The sequence below is a fragment of the Sinohyriopsis cumingii genome, unplaced genomic scaffold, assembly GCF_028554795.1.
Source record: "Sinohyriopsis cumingii isolate HCF-2022 unplaced genomic scaffold, ASM2855479v2 utg001511l, whole genome shotgun sequence".
Taxonomy (NCBI): Eukaryota; Metazoa; Mollusca; class Bivalvia; order Unionida; family Unionidae; genus Sinohyriopsis; species Sinohyriopsis cumingii.
The window spans coordinates 15,755-28,097 of NW_028316008.1; the positions used below are offsets into that span (position 1 = coordinate 15,755).

The window sequence follows — 12,343 nt, forward strand, 5'->3', positions numbered from 1 at the left end:
CTGGCATCAAATATCATGTTATAAAGTTTGGTAAGTTTTTCGCCAAGAATGTCAAAAAAGGTGACATAAAACTCTTTTGACAGACCGTCTGGTCCGGGAGATTTATCATTCTTCATGCCGTTAATAGATAGCCATATTTCGTCTTTAGTGATGGGTCCTACAAGGAATTCATTTTCAGCTTCAGTTATGTGTGGTAGATCACGAAGAAATTCTTCAAACAGAGTTTCATCGATTGGTTCGTTGGTAAATAAATCAGAATAGAACTGTTGAAAACATGATAGAATGTCTGAACTAGACTTATAAGAAATATTGTTGTGTTGAATCTCGTTAATACATTTTTTCTCACCTCGTTTATTTTCAGTTTGATAAAAGAATTTACTAGGTTTTTCATTATTGTCGAGTATTTTGGCTTTGCTTCGAATAATAGAGCCTTGGTAATATTCATTATGGATTTCTTTCATTTTCATAGACAGTTCAAGTAATTCGTTGAGACAGTCAGGGTTACTGTTCGTATTATATTCATTTCTCAGACAGTAATACGTTTTCTTCAATCGTTTTAACTCTGAATACTTGAGTTTTGAATAGTCTTTGGAATAACGAATAAGTTCATCTTTAATTTTTGTTTTCAGTTCATCCCAAAATGTTAAAGTAAAAGTATGACATCTGAACTCTCTTTCACACAATCCAGTGATGAGAGTTCGTAAAGCAGTGTGCCTTAGGAGTGAATTGTTGCATTTCCAGTAACCTTTTCCGAAGTTGATTGAAGAATTACAAGACAGGGATAGAAAAACCGCGTCATGGTCGGATTGGGAAAATGGAATAATTTGTGCGTCTAAAATATAATCTTTGATTCTGTTTGAAACATAAAACCGATCAATCCTACTGGCTAAGGTAGCAAGGGATGGGTCTTTAGAGAATTTATACCATGTATATGTTTTATGCGACGGATGGAGGTGGCGAAAAGTATCAGTTAGGTAGAATTCAGAAATGATGGTTTTCAGATTCCGAATTGCAAGGTCGTTATATTCGTCTAAACTTCCTATTCTATCTAATTTGGAATTTGTGACACAGTTGAAATCTCCAGCTAATATAAGGTTATGTTGCCCGGCTAAAAAGGGGTACAGTGTATTAAAGAACTCGTTTTTCGTAGAGTCGGAATTCGGGGCATATATATTAATAATACGATATGGAGTAGTATTAAATATTAGATCAAGGCAAATGAATCGACCATCAAAGTCTGTGTCAAATTTAGAAAAGTCTATTTGAATGTTAAAATTTAGTAAAACTACTCCGCATGATCTATTTGTGCCAAAACTCCAAATGGCATTGTGGCATCTTAATTTGGTTTGAATATCCTTGGCTGAGGATTGGTTATCAATGTGAGTTTCTTGCAGGATTAGAATATCGAGATGGTACAATTTTATTAAAAGATCAATTTCATGTAATTTACTACAAGTATTTAGATGGAGCCCATTGCAATTAAGACTGATAATATTAATGTTTTGAGCCATTGTGTTGTATAATAATATTGGTGCATACAGGGTTAAGTATGATGAGGGCTTCTACAGATGGGAATATGGCAACCATGATATACATATTAGAAATATTCCTAATGTGAGTGGAAATGAGGAGTAGGGTGTGATTAATAAGGAAAATGTAGAAATCGAAAAGGAAGGAGAGAAAATAACATGGAGGTATAACAATGAATGAAAATGAAAGATCGATTGATAGGGAGTAGTGATGGGGAAAATGTAGTGAGACCATACCGTGAAGCACATGAATCCGAATTACATAATTCCAAAGCATTTGCGAATTAAGAAAAAACAAACTTGAGTGAAAGGTTAACAGGTTGTAGCCTGAATATGAGAGTCCACAGTTCAAAATCATAGTCCGTAAGGCAGTCTTGGTCTTGTATGGATCCATGGGGCGTATTCAAAGTCCTTGTACAATCCTAGGTCGGTTAAGAGTTGACGGTGTGTTCAATGGGGTGTTAGGAAACCATTTCACTTTCTTCACTCTGATTTGATTGTGTTCTCGCTTTTTTATTTGTTACTACCGTCCACTTGTATTCTTCGAGGTCGAACAGTTCTCGTTTGTTATTAGTTGATGTAGGTGGGTTTTCTTCAAGTGGAGTCTCCATTTGTTCAGGTGGTGTTGACGATGGAGGCGCTACTGAAGGCGTAGAAATGGCAGAGGCTGTTGAAGTTGATGTACTGGTGGTAGCAGGTGTTGTCGATGTTGTCGATGGAGGTGTTGGTGTCGATGTGTTACCTGTTGCAGCGGGTGTTGAGGTTTTGGATGTTTGCGGTTTATTGGTGTTTAAAGAGGCTGCAGTAGCGTATGATGGTCCCTTTTGGGGACAATCTTTTCTCAAGTGGCCGCATTGTCGGCATTTCAGGCATGGGGGGGGGGGGGACGGCCCTTCATGGTAATAAGCATGCCTATTGTGCCTAGTGAAATGATGTGCGGTATATGTTTGATGTCAATTTCTGTGCTTTCCAATTTCACCAATCGGGTTCCATTCTCCACTAGACACTCCTTGGCGAGTAAGGTGTTTTCTCTCTGTATATCTAAAATTGTTCCAAATTCTTTCAAAACGTCTTGGATTATATTGTCAGATATGTATAATGGCAGCCAGTGAATACGCAATTCGACAATTTTGGCGCGCGATATACCGGATACCGTCGCCTTTACAATTTTTTGCTTTTTCCTTGCTGGTGAGAACCACGCACCATGGAGCATTCTCCCCCTCTCTATACATTCCTTTGATGTCGGTGTGATTGATGCCAGCTGCTTCAAGCTTCTTCATGGCGTCTTCTCTTTGAAGTCTGCCGTCGACCCTAACGGTACGAAAGATGTCTGGCTCCATGTATTTTTCCAGGTTTACTTCCAAATGGCGATACATTTCGAAATCCAAAAGGATAATACACAATTCTAATCCAAAAGGAATAACACACAGTCGTGGTAGATAGCAGGATAAGAACAGATACTTTTCTTTTTTTTTCATAAAAGTTTATTTGTGTATATATATATATATATATATATATATATATATATATATATATATATATATATATATATATATACATACATGTTAAAAGCTGCAAACCAGCACGAACAATATAACAAAATGTGCGAACATACATATGCAATGTACAAAACATGTATTGATAATTGAAAATGTGCATAAATTTTAACGACAAGGAACAATCCTGAAAAGAACATTGTAACGTATGAAATTTTAACATTAACTCGAGATAAAAAACGAAATTCATATAAACAAAACAACAACAGCAAAACATCAATGATGTGTAAACTTATAGGTGCTATTCAACAAACTTTTTAATGTGGTGATGATATTCATTGTACATATGAAATATACATTATCTTTCTTATTATAGACTGATATCAATAACCAACTCAAGATTATACAGGGAACAAAATAATCCTGCCAAACACCATTTATCAATAAAATGAACAATATTTAATCTGGAAAAATCAGCTCTGATTCTACATTTGAGTCGAGATAGAAAGAAGGATAACAGTGTGTTACTAGTTACCGCTTCTTTATAATAGTACGCACGTATACGTTTAATCCATATGGCATACTTGTATTCAGCACATAATAGGAGGCACATGTCCTCGAATTCAGGTTCCGGGAACGAAGCCTCCTTCGGTAAAAGACCGAATTTAAGGAAGGTGTAAAAGGTATTGAAAGAGTTTCCTGTTAGTTGCTTCAACCATTTCACAACTAAACGTTGTAATGGATAAACAATTTTACATTCAAAAAACAAATGATCTACAGTTTCGATACCTCCGCAAAAAGTGCATAATTTTGATTGAGAAATTCGTTTCAAATACATATTATAATTAACGGGCAGGATGTCATGAATGGTTTTGAAACACACACATCTGGTGATTGGATCTAAAAATTTATTATGTAAATGTTTCCAAATGTTGGGAAAATAGAAATCATATAGTTTTAGGACTTTAGGTTGTAAAAGACAAGTTTGAAGTTCGCGTTGATAAATGATTTTAGTGGGCACTTGGCCAAAAATAATCGCGGGATTATTCTCATGAAAGGTTTTAAAATTTGTTATGCACTTTTTATAAAATGGCGGTGTATATAAGGTGTGAGTATATACATTTAGGCCTAAACTGGGGTTGAAAGCTCTTAATTGCAAACCAATCCAATACCTTGCAAAAAGTTTCCATTTGGCTGAATATTCGTCATCAAGTAGTTTCTGTATATGCTGAATACGTAAGGCTGTCAGCTTACATTCCAACTGTGTAATATTTAGACCACCGTCTTCAAAGGCGTTGACACAAACAGCCCTGGCAAGAGGCTCGAATTTGGAATTCCACAAGAATTGGAATATACTTCTATTAATTAAGATAAGATAATGTTTAGGAATGTCAATCACGGTTGCAGTGTACCAAAGTTGGCTACAGGCCAAAATATTAATAATGTTAGACTTCGATACAAGAGATAATCGTCGGCTTTTCCATAGTAATAGTGTTTTTGTAAATTTATTCAAAATTGTATGCCAGTGATCATCATTGTTCAATTTATGGCCAAAAAGGAAACCTACTATTTTTTTTCTGTCTATCCAGAAAATGCCAAAAGGGTGATCACTGCGGGTACGCCATTTTCCCATGAACATACCGTTTGATTTACTATAATTTATCTTCGCACCAGAGGCACGCTCATACATGTGTGACCAAAACAGGTATTGCTGAATTGATTTGTCCGTGCAACAGAAACCTGTACTATCATCAGCGAAAAGCGAGATTTTACAGGACTCCGTTGCACCTGGAGCTTGAATACCAATAATTTCCGAATCATTACGAATTTTTATAGCAAAAGGTTCATACACTATTACATATAGAAGGGGAGATAGACTGCAACCCTGACGGACTCCTCTTAAAATGGAGAAAGGTTTTGAAATAAAATTGTTCACTAAAACTGAAGAACTTATGTCATGATAAAAAATAAACACCCATTTAATAAAATCAGGGTGAAATCCGAAAGATTCTAGAGTTTTCTTCATGAATTTATAATTAACTCTATCAAATGCCTTTTCTTGGTCTAGACTTATAAATGCGCATGGTAGATCTTTTTGTTCAATATAGTCACTAATATTTCGAATTAAATGACCATTATCAACAATTGAACGACCTTTCACTCCACATGTTTGATCCATGTGTATAAATTTGGACATAACATGACCTAGTCTATTGGTAATAATCTTTGATTAAGATTTTATAGTCTAAATTTAACAAAGAAATAGGTCTCCAATTTTTCATGTTTTTTTGAATTCTGGGGGTCCTTACATAATAGCATAATAAAAGATACCTTTTGCGAATCAGACAAAGTGTTTGATTCAAATATCAAATTGTATAATCGCACTAGTGTATCACCTAAAACATCAAAAAGAGTGGCATAAAACTCTTTAGTCAATCCATCAGGTCCTGGTGATTTGTTGGTATCCATCATAGTGATGGATTTCCGAATTTCCTCTTTTGTAATTGGTCCAATAAGAAAGTGGTTATCGTCTGTGGTCAATTGAGGTAAACCAGTTAGAAATTTACCGAATAAATTCTCATCAATTTCTTCAGCAGTAAATAAGTCAGAATAGAAGGTTTCAAAACAGCGTAAAATATCGGAACTAGAGTTGTATGTCACGTTATTATGCTCAATTTCTTTAATGAGTTTCTTAGAACCATTTTTATTTTCCAGTTGAAAAAAGAATTGGCTAGGGCGTTCGTTGTTGTCTAAAGTGCTAGCTTTACTTCTAATTACTGAACCTTGGTAGATGTTATATTGTAATTCTGTAATGGTCAAACGTAATTCCTGTAACTGGAGGAAGAGTTCCTCTGTATTGGAAATGTCACATCTCCGTCGTAACAGATGATAGTCTTTCTTCAGTGATCTAATCTCGGAAAACTTCAGCTTAGATAGTCGGTTAGAGTAGTTAATAATTTCATCTTTAATTTTGTTTTTAAATTATCCCAAAATTCTAATGAAAATTCGTGGTATTTTAATTCTCTATTAATAAGATCTGTAATGAAAGTTTTTAATATGGTATGGTTTAAATGTGAGTTGTTACATTTCCAGTAACCTTTACCATATGACAATGAAGAGTTACCTACTATAGATAAAAGTACTGCCTCGTGATCTGATTGGGTAAAGTGAACAATTTGAGTGTTAATTAGGAAATTCACTATGTTCTTTGAAACATAAAATCTATCTAATCTACTGGCTTGTATAGGTAAAGTCGGATCTTGTGTATTCCTATACCATGTATATAGTTTAATTGTAGGATTTAACTTACGGAAAGAGTCAATTAGATTGAAGTTTGATATCAATGACTTTAAAGTTTGAATAGAATTATCACTATAATTATTTAAATCACCAATTCTATCTAATTTATGATTTAACACACAATTAGAATCACCGGCTAAAATAATATTGTGTTGTCCCGTTAAGTATGGGTACAGTGAGTTGAAAAATTCACATTTATCTGAATCAGGGGTAGGGGTATAAATGTTAAACGCACGGTATGGTATATGGTTCAAAGTAAAATCTACGTAAACTAACCTTCCATCCAAATCAGTATCAAATTTAGAAAACTGAATATTATTATTAAAATTTAAAATTGCGACACCACAAGAACGACTCGAGCCAAAACTCCATACTGCATTAAAACATTGCAGATTTTCTTGAATTTTCAAAGCAAGGGCTTTATTTTCTACATGGGTTTCTTATAGAAATAAAAGATCTACGCGATGAGAAGATACCAAGTTTTTGATCTCATAAAGTTTTTGATTTGTGTTGGCTCTAAGGCCATTGCTATTTAGTGTAAGGATATTGATTTGATCCATGATTACTAGTTAAGGTGAGGTATGTCCAAAACAATTAGAAAGTCATTCATGCGCATGCATATTAATAAGACGCAATTCCTCCGTACTATCACAATGCACGAAGTGAGCTGGCCTGAACTAATGATGAGCGAAAATTCAAAAATCAGAACTGACTTATAGAATAATACAATATAAAGTGACGGTGTATGAGCAAATAAGTGATACATGTAAACAATAAATAAAGAAAACAAAAGAGATACGATAGAAAGAAATTGAAAGATTAAGGAGTTTACAAAAAAAGCAGATGCAAACTTAATGCAATACAAAATTAACAGGTATAATCCTGGAATAAATTGTCCGTTGTTCATAATCATTATCCATTGTTCGGTCCGGGTCGTCAAATCTGTTCCGTTTACCTCCTCGATTGTCATTGGGCAGTCCATGTTTTGTATTTAAATATATGTTTAAAGGGTGGAAGTCTCCATAAAGTTATCATCCTCCTCCGTAGGGATGGACCGAGCCCTTTTACTCCTGTTGACCACTTGCCAAGTTAAAGAATCGACATCGAACAATTCTTTAGGTGTAGTTTCATTAGTCAAAGTCTCGTCCTGTGTAAGTATTTCCACTTCTTCTGCCGTTAGAACAGGTGTATCAATGGGGGTTGGTGGCTGATCCGTTTGGGGTGTCTCCGGCACAGGGGGAGCAATCACTGTTTCTGGAACAATATTTCTTTCTTGAGGTGGCGGTGCCCTTCGTGAACTGGCTACAGAGGCGTAAGAAGCCAACTTTTCGGGGCAATCCTTGCGTAAATGGCCAGATTGCCGACATTTCAAACAAATGGGCGGACGGCCCTTCATGGTAATCAGCATTCCACATGAACCTATCGACACTATGTGCGGAATGTGTCTGGAATCGAATTCCGTGGTCTGAAGTTTCACCAGACGGGTACCGTTCAACGTCACTGTAGCTTTGTCCAGAATTGTCTTGTCCCTTGTGACATCTATGACTCTGCCGTAAGGGGCTAGAACCTCCCTGATAATGTCATCCTTCATGTACAACGGAAGCCAGTGTACCCTCAAATCTACAATTAGTTTGGCTAGATACTTGATCCCGTCAGCGTTAACACTTTCAGCCAGCTCACGAGTCCGCAAGACGGCATTCCAAGGAGAGTTTTCGCCCTCCCTATACATTCCAACAATGTCTGCTATAATTACCCCCGCATTTGAGAGCCGCTTTAAAGCATCGTCCCTGGACAGTCTTCCTTCTTTTCGTAAGGTTCGCTTGTATATATCTGCGTTCACAAAGGGTGACAGATCAATGTCAAAACGACGAAACATCTTAACTATGAAATTTAAACAAAATATACTCAAACACGGAGAAAAATACTATATTGAACGTTGCTTTTTTGGATACTACACTTCGATCTTAGCCAAAAGGCCGAGAAGCGATAAAGTATCGATCATTTTCAAAGTTTTATATATAACATTTTTTGAACAAGTCCTAAATTATCTTCTGATCATCCAACCGATATAATTATTTAGGCCCACCAGTTCCTATCGTCCTGGCCATATTCTCAACAATGACACTGCTATCATCGTTCCAATAGTGCTCCCCTCATCATGGTATGGTACTCCTACGGAGGATGTCATTTCTAGGACATTTTGATGTTACTCTAATGTAAAACGTGAGTACTGTAGTGCAACGTCGGCTTCGGAAATTGGCCCTCTTCCAACTGTTCAGCTTAATCATTGAGACGTAGTTTAGCGTCATGACGTCATCACAGTTCACGATCGATGGACCCAAGCGGGTGTTGTTAGAGAGAAGAAGAAAGACGTAACTTGACAGTGCTATCAAGTAAGGTAGACCTTCTACGCACATTAGAAAATACATAAGAGAAAGGCCGCAATACAAGGCAATTGGGAGTCCCGATTTTCCTTACTCAACAAATCGGCGTTTGCAGGTTCGCACATTTTGTCCGGATTAAACACGACCTGATTGTTGTTGTATAGCAGACCTCACCTAACTTGACCAACGACTGATTAACTAATGCCCTCAAAAATTTAAATCCAATGGCCCAAAAAAAAAAAAAAAAAAAAAAAAAAGTCCAATTTTCACCCATCTGCTCATGCGCGGGCCATGGTAGCCAGTCGTAAGCATCCTCTCTGACTCCTATCAAGGCCACTGTCGATGAAAAATCCACCTGAATCAAAGCGCTTTTATTCCATTGGAAATGACATGAAAACATCGCCCCTTTTAAGTGAATATTGCAAGGAACACAGCTGAATGAGCTAGCTAGCGATGCATTGGAAGAAATTGCCGGAGTTAGGAAGGGACAGTGTCGTCCGTGTACTTACGGTGTTCATTTGTTGAACTAGAAATCGTCGAGTGTAGCATAGTCACAAGTGAATTGTCAGTCCTCCGTTCTGAATTAGTGGAATCTGAAATGGAGAAAGATCAGACCATGAGAAATTGGCCTCCGCATACGAGTTTAGGTTACAAGACATTAAGATATCATCTAGCCTTCAGCTGGTGTCAATTGGTCCTGAGTCCCTTCACAATAATAATAATAATAATAATGATAATAATAATAATATTATTATTATTATTATTATTATTAAAATTAAGATTAATAATAATAATAATAAACCCCTACAAATTACAAAAAGTAAATGCCTGAAAGTTTGGAATCTTAAATAGCAACTTAGGTGTAGATGGATTTATTATTGTTAGTTGTTTTCATTACTCCCCATGGGGAGTGGGCCAATCCCGGAGGTACTGCAATACCGGGCCAACCCGTGGCGAGAGCGGAGCAAGCCCCTGACATCTCACCCAGTTCCAAAAATCAGTTTAATATCGAAGTCCCCCAATGGGGAACGTATCAGATATTAAGCTGATAAGAACAGATACTACACTTTGATCTTAGCCAAAAGGCCGAGAAGCGATAAAGTATCGATCATTTTCAAAGTTTTATATATAACATTTTTTGAACAAGTCCTAAATTATCTTCTGATCATCCAACCGATATAATTATTTAGGCCCACCAGTTCCTATCGTCCTGGCCATATTCTCAACAATGACACTGCTATCATCGTTCCAATAGTGCTCCCCTCATCATGGTATGGTACTCCTACGGAGGATGTCATTTCTAGGACATTTTGATGTTACTCTAATGTAAAACGTGAGTACTGTAGTGCAACGTCGGCTTCGGAAATTGGCCCTCTTCCAACTGTTCAGCTTAATCATTGAGACGTAGTTTAGCGTCATGACGTCATCACAGTTCACGATCGATGGACCCAAGCGGGTGTTGTTAGAGAGAAGAAGAAAGACGTAACTTGACAGTGCTATCAAGTAAGGTAGACCTTCTACGCACATTAGAAAATACATCAGAGAAAGGCCGCAATACAAGGCAATTGGGAGTCCCGATTTTCCTTACTCAACAAATCGGCGTTTGCAGGTTCGCACATTTTGTCCGGATTAAACACGACCTGATTGTTGTTGTATAGCAGACCTCACCTAACTTGACCAACGACTGATTAACTAATGCCCTCAAAAATTTAAATCCAATGGCCAAAAAAAAAAAAAAAAAAAAAAAAAAAAGTCCAATTTTCACCCATCTGCTCATGCGCGGGCCATGGTAGCCAGTCGTAAGCATCCTCTCTGACTCCTATCAAGGCCACTGTCGATGAAAAATCCACCTGAATCAAAGCGCTTGTATTCCATTGGAAATGACATGAAAACATCGCCCCTTTTAAGTGAATATTGCAAGGAACACAGCTGAATGAGCTAGCTAGCGATGCATTGGAAGAAATTGCCGGAGTTAGGAAGGGACAGTGTCGTCCGTGTACTTACGGTGTTCATTTGTTGAACTAGAAATCGTCGAGTGTAGCATAGTCACAAGTGAATTGTCAGTCCTCCGTTCTAAATTAGTGGCATCTGAAATGGAGAAAGATCAGACCATGAGAAATTGGCCTCCGCATACGAGTTTAGGTTACAAGACATTAAGATATCATCTAGCCTTCAGCTGGTGTCAATTGGTCCTGAGTCCCTTCACAATAATAATAATAATAATAATAATGATAATAATAATAATAATAATAATAATAATATTATTATTATTATTAAAATTAAGATTAATAATGATAATAATAAACCCCTACAAATTACAAAAAGTAAATGCCTGAAAGTTTGGAATCTTAAATAGCAACTTAGGTGTAGATGGATTTATTATTGTTAGTTGTTTTCATTACTCCCCATGGGGAGTGGGCCAATCCCGGAGGTACTGCAATACCGGGCCAACCCGTGGCGAGAGCGGAGCAAGCCCCTGACATCTCACCCAGTTCCAAAAATCAGTTTAATATCGAAGTCCCCCAATGGGGGACGTATCAGATATTAAGCTGATAAGAACAGATACTTTTTTTTGTTTTTCATAAAAGTTTATTTGTGTATATATATACATGTTAAAAGCTGCAAACCAGCACGAACAGTATAACAAAATGTGTGAACATACTAATGCAATGTACAAAACATGTGTTGATAATTATAAATGTGCATAAATTTTAACGACCAGGAACAATCCTGAAAAGAACATTGTAACGTATGAAAAATTAACTCAAGATATAAACGAAATTCATATAAACAAAACAATAACCACAAAACATCAATTATGTGTAAACTTATAGGTGCTATTCAACAAACTTTTTTATGCGGTGATGATATTCATTGTACATATGAAATATACATTATCTTTCTTATTACAGACTGATATCAATAACCAACTCAAAATTATACAGGGAACAAAATAATCCTGCCAAACACCATTTATCAATAAAATGAACAATATTTAATCTGGAAAAGTCAGCTCTGATTCTACATTTGAGTCGAGATAGAAAGAAGGATAACAGTGTGTTACTAGTTACCGCTTCTTTATAATAGTACGCACGTATACGTTTTATCCATATGGCATACTTGTATTCAGCACATAATAGGAGGCACATGTCCTCGAATTCAGGTTCCGGGAACGAAGCCTCCTTCGGAAAAAGACCGAATTTAAGGAAGGTGTAAAAGGTATTTAAAGAGTTTCCGGTTAGTTGCTTCAACCATTTCACAACTAAACGTTGTAATGGATAAACAATTTTACATTCAAAAAACAAATGATCTACAGTTTCGATACCTCCGCAAAAAGTGCATAATTTTGATTGAGAAATTCGTTTCAAATACATATTATAATTAACGGGCAGGATGTCATGAATGGTTTTGAAACACACATCTCTGGTGATTGGATCTAAAAATTTATTATGTAAATTTTTCCAAATGTTGGGAAAATAGAAATCATATAGTTTTAGGACTTTAGGTTGTAAAAGACAAGTTTGAAGTTCGCGTTGATAAATGATTTTAGTGGGCACTTGGCCAAAAATAATCGCGGGATTATTCTCATGAAAGGTTTTAAAATTTGTTATGCACTTTTTATAAAATGGCGGTG

The 12,343-nt window shown here is 36.3% G+C and overlaps 2 non-coding genes and 1 pseudogene across 2 annotated transcripts; all 3 read right to left on the reverse strand.

Annotated features, from left to right (window-relative positions):
* Positions 1-8,165: 8,165 nt before the first annotated feature.
* Positions 8,166-8,313, reverse strand: LOC149772363 (U2 spliceosomal RNA; annotated as a pseudogene).
* A 1,301-nt stretch (positions 8,314-9,614) lies between these two features.
* LOC149772364 (U2 spliceosomal RNA) lies at positions 9,615-9,807 on the reverse strand. Its single transcript, XR_016417726.1, has one exon. It is a non-coding gene; the product is annotated as a U2 spliceosomal RNA (small nuclear RNA).
* Positions 9,808-11,118: 1,311 nt separating this feature from the next.
* Positions 11,119-11,302, reverse strand: LOC149772365 (U2 spliceosomal RNA). The gene has a single exon (XR_016417727.1). It is a non-coding gene; the product is annotated as a U2 spliceosomal RNA (small nuclear RNA).
* Between the last annotated feature and the right edge of the window lie 1,041 nt (positions 11,303-12,343).